The sequence below is a fragment of the Vulpes vulpes genome, chromosome 13 (genome assembly GCF_048418805.1).
Source record: "Vulpes vulpes isolate BD-2025 chromosome 13, VulVul3, whole genome shotgun sequence".
NCBI classification, from domain to species: domain Eukaryota; kingdom Metazoa; phylum Chordata; class Mammalia; order Carnivora; family Canidae; genus Vulpes; species Vulpes vulpes.
In genome coordinates this window covers 124,657,472-124,680,599 of record NC_132792.1, presented here as the reverse complement: position 1 = coordinate 124,680,599, position 23,128 = coordinate 124,657,472, and the positions used below count along the sequence as shown (strand labels likewise).

The 23,128-nt window shown below is 43.3% G+C and overlaps 1 long non-coding RNA gene across 1 annotated transcript; it reads right to left on the bottom strand.

Annotated features, from left to right (window-relative positions):
* Positions 1-579: 579 nt before the first annotated feature.
* LOC112923536 (uncharacterized) lies at positions 580-23,034 on the bottom strand. Its single transcript, XR_011996321.1, has 5 exons — positions 22,900-23,034; positions 18,889-18,991; positions 10,659-10,741; positions 9,346-9,467; positions 580-1,129 (listed from the first exon to the last, which is right to left on the bottom strand). It is a non-coding gene; the product is annotated as an uncharacterized lncRNA (long non-coding RNA).
* Between the last annotated feature and the right edge of the window lie 94 nt (positions 23,035-23,128).

The following is a 23,128-nucleotide window of genomic DNA, read 5'->3' as shown; positions in this document are numbered from 1 at the left end:
CTCTGCCCTTCCCCCCATACTCTCTCCTCTGTCTCTGCCTCAAAATAAATAAATAAAATCTTTAAAAAAAAAAAAAACTTTCCAGGAAGAAATACTCATTCTGTTGGCTATGACAAAGATTTTTCAACAGACATGTGGAGCAAATTTCTCAAGGTCATATAGTAATTCACTAGAAAATCAAATAGGAATTTAGATTTTTCAAATCCAAAGTTAGCTTCTATGAATGAGAACTGCTCCCTCCCTTGGAATGACATATATACACCACTTCAATTACCCAGATAATGTGAATTAAAAGGTCTGGCATCACAAAGTTCTCAGCAGCATTGGAGCCTGAAAATCTGGGGGACAAAGGGTGTATCTAAGCACCCAGCATCCCGCAGAAAATTGCCAGCCCCTGAAATCCCTGAACCCAGTACACCTTCCAAATTATGTGTATTTTAGGTGATCAATGTAATCTTCAGCTCTATTTTTAGCTCTCCCATCCTACAAAAGCAATTGTAAGAACAGAGAAAATCTCTATGGCAGAGTGTATTACGTGTGAACTGCTCACCCGGTGTCTCTGAGGCAGAAACACTACAATTTCTCAGGTCGCGCTGTTTTATTTTTGGAATGTAACACAAATAGATTCCTAAATTCTTCATAGTGGAATACTTAACACTTTGAATGTGGAACATTCCACAAGGTCTGTAAATGACATCATGAACCCTAGTCTTTTCAGGCATGAGGTTGGTGGGAAGTTTGAAAAAATCAGGACTGGGTTTCCTTGACATCCAGAGGCAGACAGCGTGGCCAGAACGGCGTCCTCAGTGAGTATCAGCACTGATGGCTTTGAGGTCTAGAAGGAAATCACAAATTCCTGTCTCCAGGCGACGTGACAGGATCCATCTCACAAGCAGACACAATCCCGATGTCCCCTTAAGGTCAGCAAGACCCAGGCTGAATTTCTTTATCCCCTTCTACTCCAGCATCACCTACACAGAACTGATAGAGATGGCCCGTGACAGCGGTCAACCACCTGCAGGGCAAGATGCAGGGACTCTGATCACCAGGGTCCACAGAGAACTCGATCTTGGGCAGAGGGTAGGAGGGGGCATCCCTGCACCCCAGGATCCAGCATCAGACTCCCGCCCTGTGGAAGCACCAGGGAGAACCGTTGGGAACAGAGTTCATTTTCTTTTTTTTTTTTTTAAACATTTTATTTATTTATTCATGAGAAACACAGGAAGAGAGAGAGGCAGAGAAGCAGGCTCCATGCAGGGAGCCCGACGCGGGACTCGATCCCAGGACTCCAGGATCACGCCCTGGGCCGAAGGCAGGCACTAAACCACTGAGCCACCCAGGGATCCCCAGAGTTCATTTTCAAGTCCTGGCTCTGTCTCCTCCCAGCACACACACACACACACACACACTCACACTCAGGCTCACACTCCTTGCCAGACTCACCGCTTTGTTGATGCTGTGTCCACCCCCTGAACTTTGAATGTCACCAGTCAGACCAAATCCTGCCCATCCTATAAGATCCTTCCCAAAGTTGGTTGCCACTGGCCGAGCCCATCTCTCAGCCCCGGCTCATGAATGTTCACACACAGCTTGGCATTGAATTATTTCCTGAGTGCATCATGTACGTTGTCTTTCTAACTGAGCTCTAAATGCCTTGAGGATAGGCAAGCCTATTTTGTACATGCTCCTGTACCCTCTCTGGGCCCAGACTAATGTAGAGCATATAGAAGATTCATGTCCTTTGGTCCAAAAATGATAAGGACACGGGGAAATTTTTATTTTATTAGATCTCTTTGGGGAAGGACGGGATGTGTTTGGTAGAAATACTTGGACAAAGTCCTTGAGGCTGAGAGTGAGGCATCCCAAGACGTTCTCAAACAGAAGAGGGTTGTTAAATTGCTACTCGTAAGATCAGGAGAGTCATTTATGGAGCTTCTGAGAAAGAGGGGAAAGCAAAAAGACAGGGGAAATGAGGCAGATATACGGTACGCTGTATCACAGTGAGCCACTTCTACTCCCAAACCTTCAGCAAAATTATATTAAAATTTGCAAAAGAGCTGATATGCATTGATTGCTAATGAAAACCAGAGAAGGGACCAGGTTTTATACCAGGGGCAGCGTGGGACTTTAAGACATTATATGGGTGCAGAAGCCAGACAGACAGGGAGGCCTTTGCTGGCACTCGGATCATATTCCCATAAACGACTGACCAGTGTGGATGATTATCACGGAAATCCTGGTGATGGCACACTGGCCCCAGAGATATTTTCCCCTCCTCCTCCACTCTGCTACTGTCTATTTAAGGAAAAATTAGAGTGAAGGCCAATACGGCCCTGGATGTAGGACGATCCCAGGTCTCTATTTGATAAGACTCACTCGGACTGTGTTGCTGTGAGTTGGGTTTGATGTTGAAATCACCTCAAGATTGTGTCAACCATCCATTCAGTGAGCACACTTCCTTAGCTTGGATGCTGGGGACTGCGCCAGGTTCTTGGCTCTGTGTATTCAGAGTGTAGGTAGGATTTTGCACTTACTGCTTCCATGATTTAGAAGTGTCCTCATTTACAGACACGCCCTCCTAGCTAGATGGAAAACAGGATGTACAGTGCATTTCATCGACACTGTAATCCAAGAAAAAATACAATGGGAAAAATAAGCATTTTGTTTATAAGATATGACTGATGATAGATAAGTACTTTACATACTTAAAGTTTGTTAATTAACACAACTTTGTTCACTATATTATATAAAAATACTGCAAAAGCGAGCAGGGTATGTATTACAGTTCTCTAGAGAAACAGAACCAATTACATATACATATACATGTATAGAGAAAGGGGGACAGAGAGAGATTCATTATTTGTTATAAGGAATTGGCTCATGTGACTATAGAGACTGTAAAGTCACAGGATTGCTGTCAGTAAGCTTGAGACCCAGGAGAGTTGATGATAGAAGTTCCAACCCAAGACAGGCAGGCTGGAGACACAGGAAAACTTCACATCCAAGCACAAGAAAAACTGAGTCTCCGCTCAAAGCCGCACAGGAGGAGCTCCCTCTTAGCCTTTCTTGAGGGAGTCAGGCCTTCAACTGATTGGGTGAGGCCCACCCTTGCTGGGGAGTCAATCTGCTTCACTCAATTTACCAATTCAGGTGTTGATCTCAACCAGAAACATGCTCCGACATACACAGAATAATGCTTGACAAACTGTCCCAAAACCTCATGACCCAGTCAAGGTGACATAAAAGTAACCATTGCAGGGTACAACAGCGTATTCTAATTATATAAATGAAAAACACAGGCAAAATGAATCTATTGTCTAACAATTAAAGTCAGAAGAGTTGCTGCTCTGGAAGGGCTTCTGGTTAGTGGTATTTCCTGAATTGGATTTGGTAACATAGATACCTCCTGTTGTGAAAATTTATTGGGCTATACGTTTGGGATTTGTACCCTTTTCTGAATGTATGTCATGTTCCAATTCAGTGTATCTTAAAAAGTGGACAGTAAGGGGGTTTGTGAGTATTTGTCTTCTGGAAACAGCTATTTAAATGTCTTAGGAGATAACCCTGGTATCAATTCCTTCCAAGAAACTGTGTTTTCTTGGTCAATATCTTTCGGTCTCTCAAAATTCCTGGCTTGTGAGTAGAGTGATAGGATATGACTCCTGTTTTGATTCCTTTACCCTAAAGCCGATTTATGTTGAGGGGCATCTCTTGTGCCTTACATGGGGTCCCAGACAGGAAGGACAACAGCTCACCCTGACCATGGGACCGCATGCTACTGCTGGGGGCATAGGAACCCAGGCCGATCCAGCAGAAGCCACAGCTAGGAAACCTCCACAAAGCTGACCGGGTTGAGCTGACACAGTGTGAGAACTTTGCAGCCAAGTTTTCTTCCACTTATCCTGCTATCCTGCTCTCCCTGAGTCTCCTTCTGAGGGACCCGTGTTGCTTTGAAATTTCTAGGCAGAAAGAAGTTGATTTAAAACCTGATTCATGTCTGGCTCTCGGGGGAGACCCACGCACAAAGAGAGCTTTAGATAATTGTTTGAAGAAGCACTGGCCAAAGAAATTTTTTTTCCCTCTTAGTTCTTCCAAGGGCGTATTCTTTGAGAGTCAAATCCATAGGCACCCAATGAAGTAGAAATCGACTGGTTAGGCTAAGCAAGGCAGAGGGCTGATCTAACTCCTTGACCTCCAGGGGCACCTGGGCAGCTCAAGGTCATGAGATCGAGCCCCACGGGGCTCCATGCTCAGCAAAGAGTCTACTTGAGATTCTCTCTCTCTCTCTCTCCCCCCTCCTCCGCCCCCACCCCAGCACACACTCTCTCTCTCAATAAATAAACAAAATCTTAAATAAATAAATTCCTTGGCTTCCAAATTAACATTTTGGCCTTAATCCAGTGCCTTGTTAAAATCCTTCAAATTAAGTTTATCCTTTCATTTGGTAGAATATTAATTAGGCATCCCATCAATGCTGGAAAGAGGTTGACCTGGTTTGGGACTGCAGCTCAGCTACCACTAGCTCATTTGGTACATTATTCAACCTCTTTGAAATTGTTTCCTCAAACTTGCAGTGTGAGGGGTGGATTTATTTATTTTTTTTTAAATTAATTTTTATTGGTGTTCAATTTACCAACATACAGAAAAACACCCAGTGCTCATCCCGTCAAGTGACCACCTCAGTGCCCGTCACCCATTCCCCTCCAACACCCGCCCTCCTCCCCCCTTCCACCACCCGTGAGGGGTGGATTTAAATGCATATGTGCAAAGTACCTAAGCCACTGCACTTACTCAGATGAATAACATATATTCATCACCACGGTCACCATTATAATGGTTATGTAGGTCTGGCACAAGGAAGTCATGGCAGCTGAGTTAAAACAGTGCATGAACTCCTTTATTCTTCAGGGCGTTTATAATTTTACATTCAACAGGACATACCCAAGTAGAATCTAGACAAGGTTCGAATCATCAATAGGTCTGGAATATACCAGGTTAGAGTATTCGTGATTAGGTATGCCTAAGTCTTTAATAAAATGGAACAAATGAAATTTATTTTTAAATCACTTTAACATGCCTGGCTTGATGTTTTTATTGCACTCGATCGATCCTTTCGATGACATGAATGAGTGGTGGGGAAGTAGTCTACTTAATTGCATTTTGATGAACTGATGGATTTTTAAATCTTGATAAACATAATTCAAAATGACAAATGTAATTCAAAAACACATAATAAGCATATTTTAGAATAACTATTGGCAGTGAAGAAATCTTGGGGAGAGGGATCATATCAATGTAACCTTCCTCCTAACAAAGCTGACATGGGTCGAGGTGACACCATGCAAGAAGATTAATTTCTTACACAGTGATTTGTAAAGTGTGACAACAACAACATGGAGGTTGATTTGAACAAGTATTTTGAAAATGTGGTTACTGAAGAAAGTAATGAGATTTTATTTTTCTCTTTGCAGGAAGGAGAGAAAGTTTCTGTTCCTGAAATTATCATGTCAGATAAATCCAAGGAAGAAGATGAAAAGAAACGAATTATGTAATCCCTCTGCTTCATCTTGTCTCCTTTTTAAGGGATATAAACTATTAGTAATAGACTAGTGAGAATTTTCATATGTGAGTCACAGCGTGTGAATCATGGTAACCCATCCAAACCTATTCTGATTGGGAAAGATTGTTATATTCCTATTCCCACACTAAAATAATAACTCCCCTCCCACAGGGGCCAGCAGAAAAACATGGCTTTCCAGCCATGAACTTTAACACCTTTTCTTTATTTCTTTGCAGTTTGATTTTTATGGGAATCATGTCTCGGCTGGCTGGCTCCTCTAAGACTGACATTATTTAGGGCTTTCTTCCATGCAGGATGTAATTCTTGCTCACTGTTCTCTCTCCTGATCAGTTCTTGCCTCCATTTGCTGTTATTTCTACAAAGATAACATTCATGAGTCATTTTTTCTTAGAGCTTTACAGTTAACAGAGCACTTTCATAATATCGTCATTTGAGCACCTTAGCAACTTTATGGAAAAATATAAATTAGTGCCCATTCTCCAGGTTGGGAAGCGTAGGCATCTGAGAGCATAAGTGACTTCCCAAGGTCCAACATCTCCTTATACCAAGTCAAGGAAATCAAACCCCTCACGGGCTCAATGGGCCCCGCCTGCCTGGTACCACAGCAGGAGGCTGGAGTGATGGGTGCTAAGGTGCTAAGGGACACAGAGAGCACATGGGTTTCTCTCTAGGCAAAGATCACAGAAGTTTGCAGAGCTGGCCACATGGTGTAGGACACAGAGCAGTACCGTCAGGCAGAGTGAGCCATTGCCTAGGTCCACAGGCCACCAGAGAGGCCAGCAGAGAGGCCCAGGTGTAGAGGATACTCCCCACACACACAAAGAGGGTTCCGGTGCATCCAAGCAGCTCGCCTGCGCTATTCTCACCGGGCAGGGGTGGGGCTGTACCCGTGGACCCTGGCCCCCCACCCAGAGATATACATGCACATACCCTCATGCCTGCCCACACCCCCTCCCCTGTCCATGCTGGAGCAGGATACATCCCTCTCTGCTCACAACTGCAGGTTACTTGTGCAAAACAAACCCAGTGACCGCCTGTGACACTGAATAAAGTGAGCACAGGATCCCGCCTCAGGTCCCGGACCCAGGCAGAGAGGCTGCACCCTTGAAGGAAACATCTTGAGCAGCCACTCCTTCAAGAATCCTTCATCTAGGGACACCTGGGTGGCTCAGCAGTTGAGCATCTGCCTTCGGCTCAGGTCGTGATCCTGGGGTACTGGGATCGAGTCCCACATTGGGCTTCCTGAATGGAACCTGCTTCTGCCTCTGCCTGTGTCTCTGCCTCTCTCTGTGTCTCTCATGAGCAAATAAAATCTTTAAAATAATAATAAAAAAAAGAGAATCCTTCATCTATTGCCTCTGTGTCCACAGTGGGAGATACAGTTATGCCAACAAAAGCATCCATACGGTGCTCTGTGCAAAAGCAGACTCCATGTCCTGCCCCCTCCTGTCCTTCCCTTCCTTCCCTGTGGTCCTCTTGGAGCCCCTTCCCCAGGCAAAGCTGCTGGCACCTTGCATCAGGAGCCTGGGGCTTCCACAGTGAGGATGGAGGGTTCAGGCCAGCCTCTGCCTCCCGTCCTCCTGCCTCAGCCACCTGCAGCCAGGCATGCGCAGGCCCTTGCCCTGAGCAACACCTGCAGACCCTCTGAAGCTCATTCTCAGACCACCTGCTCTACGTGTCCAGCTAACCCCTCAGTGACCCACAGCAACAACCCCCCAACCCCACCTGGACCCCACCACCTTCTGTCTGCCCCTCACTTCTGCCCATCTCCTCCTGGCTCCTGACCCACCTTCTCCCGTGACCACCCAGCAGGGTCATTCACGGGCTTATGCCCTCTGCTCCCTGCCTGCCTCGACCAGAGGCCTTCAGATGAGACCACAACCCTGGTTAAATCGACTCTACCTGCCTTAGAGGAAAGCACACAGTCACACCCTCGATGCTCTGGGAATTAATGATAATGAAAGCCAAGCAGGGCCAAATGACACCCCACAAATCTCCCACACTGCCGAGGTGTTCTCTCTCATCCAGATATAACTTCCTGAGACCACGAGCTCATACCTTCCCTTCTCTCGACAACCCCTCAGTGCCTCCTCCCCATTCTCTGCCTCCGCCACCTTGCTTTCCCCTTCAGCAGAAGGAAAATAACTCAGGCAGACCCAGCACTCCCACCAGCCTGCATGAGGCTCTAGGTGCCCAGCCTGCTGCCCTGGTGTTATGGCTGAGCTGCCCCAGCTGCCCGCCTGTCCTACCTGTTGCTCTGTGCTTAGTTATCCCTATCTACAGATAAATGCACTGTATTTCTTCATTTTAAAAAGAAAGAAATCTGGGGCACCTGGGTGGCTTAGTTGGTTAAGTGTCTGACTCTTGATTTTGGCTGGCTAAGTGGCTAAAAAGTAAGCTCACCTCCTACTTCTTGGCCACTTGTCCAAGTCCCTTTGTGAGTCCTTCTTCATTTCCATGACCACATGTGTCAGCGTGCTCCAGGGCTCAATTTTGGGGCCTCTTCTTTCTTGTGTCTGTACCAATTCAAGGGGAAATCTCATCTAGCCTAATGTCTTTAAATACTATGTACAGCTGACACGAACAGCACAGGGCAGAGAAGCACCAATGCCCTGCATAGTCAAAAATCCAGATATAACTTCCCCAGAAAACCTAACTACTAACAGCCCTACTGATAACATGAACAGTCAATTAACATATATTTTGTATATTATGGGTATTATATGCTGTATTCTTATAATAAAGTAAGCTAGAGAGAAGAAAATGTTATTTAAAAACTCATCAAAGGGATCCCTGGGTGGCTCAGTGGTTTGGTGCCTGCCTTTGGCCCAGGGCACAATCCTGGATTCCCAGAATCAAGTCCCGCGTTGGGCTCCCAGCATGGAGCCTGCTCCTCCTTCCTCCTGTGTCTTTGCCTCTCTCTCTCTCTCTCTCTCTATCATAAATAAAATTAATAAATAAATGTTTTTAAAAAAACTCATCAGGAAGAGAAAATACATTCACTGTACTGTATCAAAAAAAAATCCACATGGAGCACTGACTGGTGGCACAGTCAGTTAAGCAACTGGCTCTTGGTTTTGGATCAGTCTGTGATCTCAGGATTGTGAGACTGAGCCCCCGGTCGCCGGGCTCCACACTCAGCATGGAATCTGCTTGAGATGCCTCTCCCTCTGCCTCTCCCTCCTCCCTCTCTCTCTCAAATAAATAAATAAATCTTTTTTAAAAATCCATGTGTAAGTGGATCTGTGCAGTTGAAACCTGTGTTGTTCAGGGGTCAGCTGTATATGATGAGGATTCTCGAATGTCTCATCTTCAGCAAGAGCCTTGCCCTTGAGCACCATACCCACATATCCAACTGCTACTCGGTACTCACGTGGCTGTTTAATTGGCATGTTAATGAGGCACCAAGCAAAGCTCCTGATTCTCCCCCACTAGCCCTTCTGGCTATCTTCCCCCCTGTAGACTATTCTCAACACAGCTTCTGGAACCATCTGGTTAAATCCCATCACCCCACTGTTTGAAACCCTCCAGTTCGTTTCCGTTTCATGCAAAGGACAGCCACCAACCTTAGCATGAACCCATGGCCCCACCTGCCCCCACCCTTATTCCTCTGCCCTCATCCCCACTGCTCCCTGCCAACTCACCAGCTCCAGCCACATTGCCACACACACACACACACACACACACACACACACAGACCACAAGCCCAGCATTCTTTTCTCCTTAGCATGTAATGCAACCTAACATACTCACTACATACTCACTTGTGTCCATTATTCCTCTCTGCCTTAAGATGCTGTTGGGTGCAGGGAGTTTTGTCTGTTCAGGTCACTGTCACATCCCTGTGACTGGGAAGGTTCACGGCAGCCACTTTGCATGCTCACAACTGCAATAGGAAGGCATCAGCCCACATGGTGGGATGACTCTCTAGCGGTCACACGGGAGGTGTGGTTTTCAGCACCCACACTGGCCTCCCTGCTTTCCAACCACTGAGGACTCACGAGCCATACAGAGCATGGTGCAAGGAATCAGGAGGAAATGGGCTGATTTTAGCCGCTAGCACTTGCTGGTAGTTTGACCCCAGGGAAAACACTTGATCTCTCTAAACCTCAGTCTCCTAATCAGTAAAATGGGCATAACAGTACCTGCTTCAAAGGTCTATTGAAGGATTAAATGCAACTGTTTGTGGAAAGCACTTACTATAATGCCTGACACACAGCAGGCACTCAGAGAATGGAAATTATATATATATTAGCAGTGAGAAAAGTTAGAGGAGTTGCATTGCCTGGCCTGAGGAGAATTTCATTGGTGATTTAAAAGAAGCTTCTCCAGTCCCGCCAATATTTGAATTTTATATTAATGGAATCCTTACAGGATACGTTCTTTTTAGCTCTGCCTTCTGTTGTTCACCATTTTGTTTGTGAAACTGATCCATATCCTGGACAATACTTGCAGTTTGCTCATTCTCATTACTGTATAGTTTTCCATTGCATAAATCCACAATTTATTCACACATCTACTGCAGATGGAAAGTTGAGCTGTCTTCATTTTTTTAGCCAATTAATTTTTTAAGGATTTTATTTATTTGAAAAATAGAATAAGTGTGTGAGAGAGAGAGAGAGAGCATGAGTGGGGAGAAGAACAAAGGAAGAGAAAGAAGCAGACTCCACAATTCTGGGATTCTGGGATCATGGCCCCATTTATGGCTAATTTAAAGTGGTACCAAACTATTAGTAGTTTTATTTTAACAGTAGTCTTTCAAAGATATGTGTTGTCTTTTATGTGAAAGCATAAATTAAAATGTCCTAAGTCTTAATTTGACAAAATTAAATTAAAAAAAAAACAGGGGCACCTGGTGGCTCAGTCAGTTAAGCATCCAACTCTTGATTTCGGTTCAGGTCATGATCTCAGTAACAGGAAATTGAACCCCGTGTGGGGCTCCCCGCTGAGTGCAGAGCCCCTTTAGGATTTTCCCTCTCCCTCTGCCCTGCCCACCCCACCCCCGCCCCCACAGCTCAGGCTCTCTGTCTCTCAAATAAATAATAAGTAAAAATACAAATAAAAGAAGCTTACCTACCATCGAAAGGATGCAGATGGGTTGCTTCTTATCTCCACAGAATGAATGTGCTTTGGCCGCAACAGGGAAGAGTCAAGTTCACCCTACGGAAAAGGCATCCAGTTGTAAAGGGGAGTAGCCATGGGGACAAGCTTACACAAAGAAGCTGTGACATCTCGTCAATACAGACCTTTAAGACTGGTGTAGTCTGGTTAGCCTAGTCACAGTCTGAGAAGTCTGGGATCGGAAAGAGCCACAAGCATGGTCATTCCCCTAGATGCTGTGTACCCCACAGCAAAACAGGCAGCCAGCCTGACCTCCAGAAGCTCACAGGGGCACATTCATTCCAACCGCAGACACCGCAATCCTCACACTCCCTTGTTAATTTGCCTCTCTCCACCCTTTTGTGACCATATTTTAAGTTTTCATCTTCTTGGTTTGCATTTTCCCCTGTCAATGCCCCCTGATGGAGTTCAAGCATTTGCCTCGAAAATTGCAGGCCTCCTAAAGGGCAAGTGAAAGTCATCTCGTCAAGATGAGAAGGGACACGCATGTCTCCCAACACTGGGGGCAAGTGGATGCTCTTCTGCATAATGAACCATTCTTGCAAACATTACTTCTAGCCAGACATCTGGTAAGACGCTGGGATTTCAGAGAGTGTTTTGAAAATAACCTTCTGGGACACCTCGATGGCTCAGTGGTTGAGCGTCTGCCTGCAGTTCAGGGCGTGATCCTGGAGACCTGGGATCGAGTCCCACGTCGGGCTCCCTGCATGGAGCCTGCTTCTCCCTCTGCCTGTGTCTCTGCCTCTCTCTCTGTGTCTCTCATGAATAAATAAATAAAATCTTAAAAAAAAAAGAAAAGAACCTCAACCTTTAAGATGCCTCTAACAGTGATTATCTCACTTAATAATTTCTTCATTCGTAGTAATTCCACCAAAATAGACATTTCCATTTTCTGTACACCTGTGAGTTTTTGTGTGTTAAGAAGAGGATTATTGTTCCTCCCACACACACATATGCAACAAGGTAAAATAAAACTCAGGACTTTCAAAAAAAAAAAAAACTCAGGACTTTCTTGAATTTGTATTTACACACGAGGTTGAGAGTCTATGTCTCAGTTTTCTTAACAGCACGAACAGATGAGGGTGACCAGTGCCTCGCCTCTGCCGTAGAGGTCAGTGGTATTCTGCTCCATTGGCATCTCAGAATCACCTGGTGGTGATTAGCCAGGCTAGTGTCTAATGAGGACAATCACCTAGGAGGTCTAGTCTGGCCCCCATCTGGGCCAGGTACAATCAAATCAGAATTTCTAGAGATGAGGTACAGGTATCCGTGTCATATTAAATAATACCAAATGGTTCTAGTGTACAACCAGGGTCAAGAACTGCTGGCATGGCCAAGCTAACATACCTGGTTACTGGGACAGTTTTCCACCTGGTTTGTCAGAGCTTTCCTGATAAATGAAGGAAGGACTCATTAGCAAGAAAGAAAGTATAATATGAATCCAAACTCATGCCATTTATAACTATAATTCTTCTTAATCTACAATTTTACAATCCCCAAAGCCCTTTTTATTTTGGTGGTAAAGTTTTTGTTTAGTAAGATCCTATTTAAAAAAAAACAAAACTTGAGATTTCTCTTTTAAAGATCTTATTTATCTGCTTATTTTAGAGGGGGGCTGCCGAGGGCAGAGAAGAGAGGATCTCAAGTCAACTCCACGTTGAGCATAAGCCTGACATCGGGCTTGATCCCGTGACCCTGAGATGGCGACCTGAACCAAAATCAAGAGTCAAGCGCTTACTGAGCCACCCAGGTGCCCCTGAGATTTCTCTTTTAAACCCTCCAAATGTTTTATTTGCAATGAGACTTTTGTCTGGTGCCTAAAAACTTTAAAGGTATGGCCTTTTTCCTCATTAGCATAAAGACTTTGCTTTAAATTATTTAGATTTATCAAACTTTTCCAGATGATACTTTTTTATTGAAATTCTGCTCCAGAAGCAGACATGTCAGTGCCAGGGGAGGCCTCTGGTGCCCATGTTTCTAGGTTTCCTATATAGAACTGCACTATTTGATGCTGTAGCCAATGACCACATGTGGCTCTTTAAAATTTATTTATATCAATTCAAATCAGAAATTCAGTTCCTCAGCAGGACTGGTTACATCCCAAGCACTCAAGAGCCACATGTGGGGAGAGGCAACTGTGTTAAACTGTGCATATGTAGGTTATTTCCTTCACTGCAGAAAGTCCCATTGGACAGCATTGAATCTGTGATCTAATATGTACAACCATATACAGTTTTGCTTCTGGACATTAATGGAACACAGAGGCCCACCATGCTCACCTAGGGAAGATCCTAAGCAGAGAGGCAAGGAAGAGTGCCTCTGGGGTTCCTGAGGTGTGAGGCTATCAGCTTTGACTATGAAGGAAACTCACCTTAGGTGGCTCCTTCATTAAGTATTAATGCTAAGTATTATTACAAAACAAACTTTAACTGAGTAGATTGAAGATCTAATAGGCTTTATTTTTTAATTTTTTAAAGATTTTATTTATTTGTTCGTGAGAGACAGAGAGAGAAGCAGAGACAGGCAGAGGGAGAAGCAGGCTTCTTGAAGGGAGCCCAGTGTGGGACTTGATCCCAGGCTCCCCGGATCACGACCTGAGCCGAAGGCAGACACTCAACCACTGAGCCACGCAGGTGTCCCTAGGCTTTTTTTTTTTTTTTTAAGATTTATTTATTTGAGAGAAAGAGAGAGAGAGAGTGCACATGTGAAGACAGAAGAGCAGAGGGAGAGGGAGAAAGAGAATCTCAAGTAGACTCCCTACTGAGCTCAATCTCAGGACTTTGAGATCATGACCTAAGCCAAAACGATGAGTCACGTGCTTAACCCATGGAGCCAACCAGGCTCCCCCTAATTGGCTTTATTAAATGATTCATGAAAAAAATAAAATAAATAAATAAATAAATAAATAAATAAATAAATAATTCGTGAATGGGGCAGCATCCCATCTAGCAAAGGGGGAGCTCTGCTCAGCTAAACAAAAGCAAGATTTTTAAAGGCAGAAAGGGGGAATTTTTAAAAAGGAGAAGAAAAGAATTTGTTAGCAAGAACTGTATTGTTTAGGCAAAGTTGCCCTCTTAAGGGAAGTGGAAGGGTCTGTCAGTAAATTTCCTAGTACTGACCAGGAAATTCCATGTTGGGCAGCCCAGGTGGCTCAGCGGTTTAGCGCCGCCTTCAGCCCAGGGCCTGGTCCTGGAGACCCGGGATCGAGTCCCACATCGGGCTCCCTGCATGGAGCCTGCTTCTCCCTCTGCCTGTGTCTTTGCCTCTGTGTGTGTGTGTCTCTTTCATGAATAAATAAATAAAATCTTAAAAAAAAAAAAAGGAAATTCCATGTTGACTGGTTAAAGGCTACATGGTTGGTTTGGGAGTTGAAAAGGCAATTAGATTAGGTATTCAGTCTTGGTTTGCTGACTTGGCCTAAGTGATGCCATTTTGGCCTTGTGGTTTTCTTTTTAATGGTATTAACAGGCAGAACTTGGGAGACAGCTGACACCCTCTGATAGGGCCAGCCAGCTTATGAAAAGAAAGGCTCTTCTCAGCCTAGAAGCCCAAACTGGGCTCATGATTCCAAATGTGTAACAACTGGAATGTTAAAGACTTAACCAATCAAGGTGATCATGACAGCCCTAAAAATCTGATGAGAGGGCAGTTAGGCAAAAAAGAAAGAAAGAAATACAAAACTATCTCTATTTGAAGATGACATAATTTTGCATATTGAAAATCCCAAGAAAGCCACTAAAACAAACTCTTGGAATTAATAGGTTTAGCAAGATTTGCAGGGTTCAAGATTAATATACGTAAATCAATTGTATTTCTATAACAACAATTAGCAATGCAAAAATGAAATTAAGAAAACAATTCCATGTACAATTTCACCAAAGGGAATAAAATACTTAGGAATAAACGGAACAAAATAAGTGTAAAACTTGTACTCTAAAAATTGCAAAACGTTGTTGAAGAAATTAAAGGAGACCTGAATACTGTAAATAGAAAGACACCCCATGTTCATGGGTTGGAAGACTTGATACTGTTAAGATGGCCAACACTCCCCCAAAATAATTACAGATCCAAAACAATCCTTGTCAGAATCCCACTTGACTTTTTTTTTTTTTTTAGCAGAAATCAACTAGTTGACCCTAAAAATTTATCTGGAATTGCAAGGGCTTCAGAATAGCCAAAAAATCTTGAAAATGAAGAGCAAAGTTGGAGGGGCTCACACTCCCCAATTGCAAATCCTTAGTACAGAGCTACAGTGATCAAGACAGCACAGTGTGGGCATGAGGGCAGATGGAGAGGTCAATGGAATAGCTTTGAGAATCTAAAAATAAGCCCTTACTTTTGTGACTGACTTTTTGTCTATTGAATTTTTTGACAAGGGTGCCAAGACAATTAAATGGAGAAAGAGCAATCTTTTCAACTAGTTGCACAGCAACAACTGGATTTCCCCTTCCTTACAACATACACAGAAATTACCTCCAAGTAAATCATAGACCTAAATGTCAAAGTTAAAACTACATAACACTAGGAGTGAATATTCATGACCTTGGCTTAGGGAAAGCTTTATACGTGACACTAATAGTATATGCAACAAAAGAAAAAATAAATTAGACTTCATCAAAATTAAAAACTTTTCTGCCTCTTAGGATATCATCAAGAAAATGAAAATCCAACCCAGAGACTGAGGGAAAATAATTGGCAAATCATAGCTCTGATATGGAATTTGCATCAAGAACATACAAAGTATATTTACAACTCAATAATAAAAAAAGAGACAAATATCAGAATTTAAAAATAAGCAAAAGATATCAACAGACATTTCTCCAAAGAAGATATACAAATGGCCAATCAGTGCATGAAAAGATGCTCAAAAATGGCTCAGTAGCCCTTGGGAGAATGCAAATTCAAACCAGAACAAGTTATCACTTCACACCCACTCAAAAAAGTATAATAAAAAAAATAATAATAGGGATGCCTGGCTGACTTGATCGGAGGAGCATGCTACTCCTGATCTTGGGGTCACTGAGTTTGAGCTCCACACTGGGCATAGAGATTACTTTAAAAAAAATAAATAAAGGTACTACCTTTTTTTTTTTTTAAAGGTAACAAGTTGGGGCAGCCAGGGTGGCTCAGCAGCTTGGCGCCACCTTCAGTCCAGGGCATGATCCTGGAGACCTGGGATCGAGTCCCGCATCTGGCTCCCTGCATAGAGCCTGCTTCTCCCTCTGCCTGTGTCTCTGCCTCTCTCTGTGTGTCTCTCATGAATAAATAAATAAAATCTTTAAAAATAAATAAATAAATTTATTTTTAAAAATAAATAAAGGTAACAATTGTTGAAGAGGATGTGGAGAAATGGAAACCTCACTGCTGGGTGACGATGTAAACACGGCACAGCCCCTTTGGACAATGGCTTGGCAAGTTGTCAAAAGATACCATGTGACCCTGTGAATCCACCTGTAGATACATACCCAAGAGAATTGAAACTGTCAACACATATACTTGCACATGAATATTGATAGCAGCATCATTCTTAAGAGCCGAAAACAACCCCAAAGTATCTACCAACTGGTGAATGAATAAACAAAACGTGAGTATATCCATACAATGAAATATTACTGGGCAATAAAGAGAAGTGAAGTAGTGATACACGCCACAACACAGATGGACCTGAAAACATGCTAAGTGAAGACCACCTATCCCATGATTCTATTTATTTGAAATGCCCAGAAGAGTCAAGTCCGTAGAGATAAAAATAGATTGGTGTTGCCTTAGGTTGGAGGGAGGAGGAGGAAAGTAACTGCTAATTTGTACAGGAAGTTCTCTGGGATGATGAAATGTTCTAAAGGTGATTATGCTGCTGGTTGCACAACTCTGTGAATGCGCCAATGTCATTGAGCTGTACACTTCAGTTGGGTGAATTGCTCATTAAAGCTTTTGGTAAAAAATATGGTGAGGCCACACCTGTGAGTGCTGGATGCCCGCCAGCACCAACCAGAACCTCAATTTTTCCTCTTCAGAGTGTGGAGCGTGGACCTACAGCATCTCAGGCTTTAAACCAACCTATTACATCTGCATATTCACACATCCCGTAGACACACTTAAGAGAAGCACTGAAAGGCTTCAGACTCAAGAAGCAAAATCTAGAGCAACATAGTAATTGAGAGGATGTACATAACATGTACTTAACTTTTCTATTTCTTTAAATATTGTCTTTTTTATTTATTTTGTGAGTCAAGGGTAGTGCTATGAGATAAATGTTTATGCTTTTTATTTTATTTTGAGATTTTATTTATTTATTTGACAGTGACAGGGAGAGAGAGTGCACAAGCAGCAGGAGCATCAGGCAGAGGGAGAGGAAGAAGCAGGATCCCCGCCAAGCAGAAAGCCCAATGCGGGGCTCAATCCCAGGACTCTGAAATCATGACTTGAGCCAACAGCAGTTGCTTAACCGACTGAGCCACCCAGATGCCCCTAAATATTTACACTTAAAAAAAAAAAAGATCTATTTATTTGAGAGAGAGTGTGTGTGTCCAAGCAGGGAGATAGGCAGAGAGAGAGAGAGAAGCAGACACCCCTCTGAGCTCGGAGCCTGACTCGGGGCTCCATCCCAGGACCCTGAGATCATGACCTGAGCCAAAATTAAGAGTCAGATACTTAACTGACCCACTCAGGTGCCCCAAATGTTTACACTTTTATTCAAACATGACAGACATGCTCCTAACTACCCTCCACTTAACTAGTCCATTCCATGGCCCCTGCTTTCCATTCCTGCCATGGTAGGCACCAGCTGGGTTGGGATCACATGGAACCCCTCTGTTGCAAGCTTGCTCTTTTGGACATTGTGACATTCAGCTGGTGGATGGATGCTTGAGAGGCTCCACGGCAGCTCCTTCACCTGCCTGGCAAGGTGGCAGGGATTCCTAGAAGAATGGGAATGTCCACCAAGGAGCCAACACGTGCCTCTTCAGTGTGCTGGTCTGAATAGTGGGATAACTTTTTATATGGTGGTTTGAGCCCTCAGAGTGTTCAAATGGACTAGAAGAGGAAGTTGCCAGTTTCTTAAGGCATGGACCCCAAACTGGCAAGGCATAACTTCCATCATATTTTTTTGCTCAAAGCAGGCATGGAGCCCACCCAGATTCAGGGAAAGGGGGCCATAGACCTCAATGGGGAGAGAAGGAAATGGGAGTTATTATTTAGTGTGTATAGAGTTTCAGTTTTGCAAGACGAAAATGCTCTGGAGATTGTTACACAGCAATGTGCATTTCCTTAAACACTACTCAACCATACATTTATGACAGGTAAGATGGCAAATTTTGTGTTATGTGCATTTTACTATAAGTAAAACTATGAATAACAAAATAAAAGAAACTCATTTGAAAAATGAACTGTTGACTTCCGGCTGCCATGTCATAAATAACAAAAACCAGCACATTCCCAAGACAGTTGGTAATCTCTTTAAGCTCATCTTGGCTGTCTCTAGGATCCAAGATTTTAATGCTGCCAACATTGTGTTGGTGGTATCATAATTTCCCTGAAATAAACATGAACACAAGACACAAGAGAATGTGCTCAATGCCACTCTGAATTGGGTCCCACAAGGAAGGCGACAGAACGAAACAGGACAATTTGATATAACTTCATCTCCAGTTCAGATAGTGGAATGTGTAGAAGTAGGCAAAATCAATCATTCAGAATGACTCTTAAATATTTTATTTACAGATGAAAAATCAGACACCCATATGGGAAAGATGACACTTTGAAAGGCTTAAAGATTACCTGAGGAAACAGAGGCAGAGATCATGCCCCTGGATTAGAAGACTGGAGCTTGTAAGTCCCATTTCTCCCTCCCCTCTCCATGGGAGAAATGTTAAAGAACAGGGTAGAGGGTCTGGTTCCAGCAGTTCTGTCTCCAACACGCCCCGTTCACAGTCATGGCCAGGGAATGGGGACACTGGGGACTGGCCTCAGGGCATACAAATTTGACCGTGCAAACATTTTAAATAATCATCTTAAAAGATCAAGTAAAACTTAAAATATTCTCTGCACTCAGTGAGAGGCTTCCTCCACCTCTCAAGCCATTGGCTCTTAATCTCTTGAACAGAGATGGATGGATCCCAACATCCAAGGTCATCCAAAGTCCACTGAGGCCCTTTAGACTCTCCTCCTTCCCATGCTCACGATCTTACCTGGAGAGCAGCCTCTGTAGTACATGTACACCCGCTAACTGATAGAATCCCAACATGAAGGGGATAAGGAGATTTCCACGCCAAGTCACATTAAGAATGTGGCCTATAGTTGAAAGTAAATGCAGAAATGTTAGTACTAAATCAGAACGACATGCTTGAGTATCACTGACATTTTTATACTGTTAAGACAGATGAGTGATCACATTGACCACTGTCCAGTTCGTGGATGTCATAAACATAAATGACAAGGAAGTGAGCTATTTGGCCTTCCAAAGGTCAAGACAAGGGCAGCCCCAGTGGCTCAGCAGTTTAGTGCCGCCTTCAGCCCAGGGCGTGATCCTGGAGACCCGGGATGGAGTCCCATGTCAGGCTCCCTGTGGGGAGCCTGCTTCTCCCTCTGCCTGTGTCTCTGCCTCTCTCTCTGTCTCTGTATCCCTCATGAATAAATAAAGAAAATCTTTAAAAAAAAAAAAAAAAAACATTATACAAAGGCCAAGACGAAACCAAGCCAGTTAGCAGGTTTGGGCCAGATACTGAAACCAAGTTCCAACTTACGTGCATCTCTGACCTTTTGCCCTAGAAATCCCATTTGGAGATGTCTATTCTAACCGTAATGGACAAATGTTGACTCTGTCCAGCATCCATCTTTGTGGAGACAGCATCCCTTCCCTTGGTGAATTTTTCCTCCTCTTTTTCAACCACGTGGTTCTAGTGAAAGCTGCCAATCATAGTGACCACCCCCTGGACACAGTGGTTGGTCCAAAGTGGGTGTCCATGCATACCCCAGGCCAGGGAATTAGAGCCCTTTCCAGGGATTTTTACATACTGGTGTGAAGATTATTTTCTTTCCTCTGGGGTTTATGACTTGGGATGACTTACACCCAGAGCTATCTCACAGGATGTCCTTGACTCATTCAGGAAGATTATATAGCATAGGAGAAAATAAGATGAACCCCAGCGAGAAATGGACAGGACAGAAGGAGAGTGCCTTGTTCGAGCCCTTGGGACCATGTGGCAACCCTGGGGCAGCTCTTCTTCTGTCCAATAGATAAGCAAGCATGTTCTATTTTTTTGCTTCAGCTACTTTGAGTTGGGCTTCTGTCACAGAGATTCTCATTAATATACTAAGGAAATTATCAGAGATGCATACCAAGAATATTCATGGTAATGGTATATATAATATTAAAGAAAAAGAGGACCTAAAAAAAAAAAAAAAGAGGACCTGACAAGGGAATGGTTCAACAAAGTAGGGTTTATCTGTAGATAGAATGTCATGTAATCTTTAAAAATTATTTTTTTAAATATTCAATAGTATGGAAATGCTTATGATGTGAAGTAAAAAGAAGGTATAAAACTAAAATGTACTATGATTCCAACTTATGTATATAGACACACACAAACATACACATATATGAAAGCGGAATATTTCTGGTGATTGGCAATGTATTTTCATGCTTTCATGTCTTATCATAATATTTTAGTTTTTTTCCAGTTTTTTTGAGAAATAATTGATATACATCACTATAAATTTGAGGTGTACGGCATGATGGTTTGATTTACACATATTATGGAATGGTGATCACAATAGGTCCAGCTAACATCTAACATCTCATGTAGATACAATACAAAGAAAAAAAAATTTTCCCCCTTGTGGTAAGAACTCTTAGGATCTACTCTCTTCATTCAACATAGCAGTGTCAGCTACAGTCACTGTGCTGTATGTAGGTGACATCCTGGTGCTTAGTTATCTTGTACCTGGAACTTTGTGCCTTCTGCCCCCCTTCTCATCTTCCTCCCCATGCCCCCCACCTCTAGTAACCACACTTGTGATCTCTTTTCCTATGACTTTGGTGTTTTGCTTTTTTTTTCTTTTTAGATACCACATATAAGTGAGAGAGATCAAGCAGTATTTGTCTTTTGTCATAATTTTTAAATGTTAGCATATATTTTCTTTACAATGAATTTCAAAATAAACAAATTGTTTTTTCAAAAGCAGTAATAAATGCTTGCAGCCCATTATCACGTTCGCCAGCATGTCCATTATCTTTGAACCCTAAAAGGAGGTGTGTGTGACTTTGCATCATCTGAATCAACTCAGTAGAAACCATAGCAACTTCTAAGATCCATGTGATCTCTCTAAGACTTTACTGATTCAATAACAATCCATCCAAAGTGGGGAAAACATTGCAAATATTATACCATTTGCCCCTGGTGTATCCACAGCAAGAGATGGTAGCTGATGAAGCATGTCTGAAGCTAGGGCATCTTGTGTCTTTCGATGGCCAGTTACAAAGTTAGATTTCATCTGGAGGTAGCAACAGCCAGAGTCCTTGAGGACATGACAGCCTTAGAGACAAACTATGACAATCTTCCCTTCCACCCTCCACGCAAATGGGCAAGACATGATGACTCTTCTTAAGTGGCCTCCTCTGGCATGTCCTCTCCCTGTCTACCTCTGGGTATTCCCACATCCAGCCCCTGGAAGGCCTTCCCTTTACCCCTGTCATCCCAGCCCTCTGCCCAGGAGTTTCCCTCCATCCTGCCCATACAGCTCCTCCCTCCCATGACAGCAACCTCTGATAGCCCGTAGGGGACACTGTGATTGTCCTCTTCCAACTTCAATTCATTTTCCCAGCTGCTTGAGTGTGTGGAGCTCTGCCACAAAGAGCCTCCTAGACCAAGAGAAGGGGTGCTCTCCTCACAAGGATGGATGCTGAACAGTCAACATTTGTCCATTACAGTTAGAATAGACACCTCCAAATGGGATTTCTAGGGCAAAAGGTCAGAGATGCACACAAGTTGAGCTTTGGTTTCAGTATCTGGCCCAAACCTGCTAACTGGCTTGGTTTCGTCTTGACCTTTAGAAGGCCAAATAGCCCACTTCCTTGTCATTTATGTTTATGACATCCACAAACTGGACAGTGGTCAATGTGATCACTCATCTGTCTTAGCAGCATAAAAATGTCAGTGATACTCAAGCATGTCGTTCTGATTTAGTATGAACATTTCTATGTTCACTTTCAAATATTTGCTCCTTTTCTGGGGCCACCCACATTCATAGCTGATATATAGCAGAGTAAAAAGGTCCAGCCATCTCAGTCCAAATCAAGATATCTCTGAAGATGGTGGCCCTTCTAGTTCCAAAATGCCCAGCACTTCCTGGGGTTGGCTGGGGCTGTCATCCCAGCTTGACTTCTTCCTCTGCCCAGTCCCTGCTTCTGATCCCTCCCCTCCACAGATGCTGATCCCCAGGGCAATCCTTAATGAATACCCTGCACATCAAACACTGTCTCAGAGTCAGCTTTGTGTAGAATATAACCTGCAACATGGCCCTTATGATCTGAAGTCATTTTGGTCCTAGATCATAAATTGCCTTGTATACTTTGTTTTCACAAGGGTTTGCTTATCACTGGAAGCTTCTTGAGAGCAGAAGCTGCTTTTACGTTTCTTTAGCATCCATACCACACTTCCCCCATCCTCCATCCCAGCATTCTGCTCTAAATTACGTTCAAGGATTTAGGATTACAAAAGCAAACATGCAAAGGGGCTTAGAAATTTTGTATCTACATTATTTGAAAATCACAATAGGGAAAATACAGACACTTGTCTCATATGCTTAGGCTGATGTAACTGACTGGGTGCCTTAAACAATAAAATTTAGTTCTTATGGGCTGAGAAGTCCAAGGGGAGTGGGGGCTGGCCAGTTGATCCCATTTCTGGCAGAGGACAGAGAGAGAGGGGGATCTTGTGGCTCTCTTTCTTTTTACAAGGACATTATTTTCATCACAAGAGTCCCATCCTCATGACCTAATCTAAAAACTACTTCTCAAAGGTGCCATCGCTGGGGATTAGGGCTTCAACATCTGAATTTGGGGGGAGGCACAAACAGCTCATAACAGCTCTTTTTTGAAACGAATTGTGTATTTCCATGAAGCATCTACATCTACCTTCCTGTTACCTGTAAAGCAAATGCAAAATGGAAAAGAAAAAAAAAAAAATACACCCTCTTACCATGGTTCGTATTTCATTGGTCTTCTTGAACAGTGTGTCTCCTCACCTGTTTCATCCGCATTACGCTCTTTGGGCTGTTTTAAGTTGCATGATGTATTTATTTAAAATTCGCTGAAAGAATAATCCTTGGAAGTCACCAACAACGTGAGAAGCACGCCGAGGTGTACTATGGCGACACCTGGTGGTAGGATTTGCAATAACACCATGAGCCTCCTATAATGGCGGATGC